An 899-nucleotide genomic window follows, 5' to 3' on the forward strand; every position below is an offset into this window, starting at 1 on the left:
CCAAGTGGGCAGCAGATGTGCCCGAGCCATGGCGGAGGTGGCCGGGATGTGTTTTCCCTGGCAGCCAGGCTCCGGCAGAAAGGGATAATGGTCCCCCCTGGAATCCCAGCGCCGCTGGAAAGCCACGCCGGGAGGGCCGTGGGTCACAGCTGTGGTTTGGGTTTAGCGGTGGCAGAGATTATCCCGAGATTATGAATCCCAGAGCATTATCCCGGCCTTCCTCAAGACTCCCCAGGGGACGGGAGGGTGGAGGTTTTGTGGGATTCACCAAAAACAAGGAGATGCCGGAATCTGGGGGTCCCCGGCTGTGACCCCATGTCCCAGCAGGCCCCAAGCAGCCTTGAGTCCAGGGACACTGAAACATTCCCTGTCCTGGCATGGATCATTCCCTGTCCTCCTCTTCCCTTTGAACCCCACACTTTTCTCCAGCGCACCCCACTTTGCTGCAGGGAGAAGAGACAGGGGACCCCCAGAGCTGGGAGTGGAAGCCCCCTGTTCCCGACAGCCCACAGGGAGAGGAATGCGCGGGATGAGCCTGGCGCTGGTTTTTTGGGATCCCGAGCTGTGCCAGAGCCGCGGCATCGGCCGGCAGGGAGAGGCCGTGGGGCTGGGGGCTGCGGGGGGCTCGGGAGGCTCGGGGGGACAGGCAGAGGGGGCAGGCCGGGGGAGAAGGGGTGCAGACAGGGGAGTGCAAATAGCGGGGTGCAGATAGTGGGGTTCAAACAGGGGGTGCAGGCAGGGGGTTAAGGCAAGGGAGGGGCAGGGAGGAAAATGCAAATAATGGGATGCAGACAGTGGGGTTCAGGCAAGGGAGGGTTAAATCAGGGGGTGCAGGCAGGGGGTTAAGGTAGTGAGGGGTAGTACGGAGGGTGCAGATAGCGGGGTGCAGACGGGAATAC

Source organism: Corvus brachyrhynchos, unplaced genomic scaffold, assembly GCF_000691975.1.
Source record: "Corvus brachyrhynchos isolate BGI_N302 unplaced genomic scaffold, ASM69197v1 scaffold72, whole genome shotgun sequence".
Lineage (NCBI taxonomy): Eukaryota > Metazoa > Chordata > Aves > Passeriformes > Corvidae > Corvus > Corvus brachyrhynchos.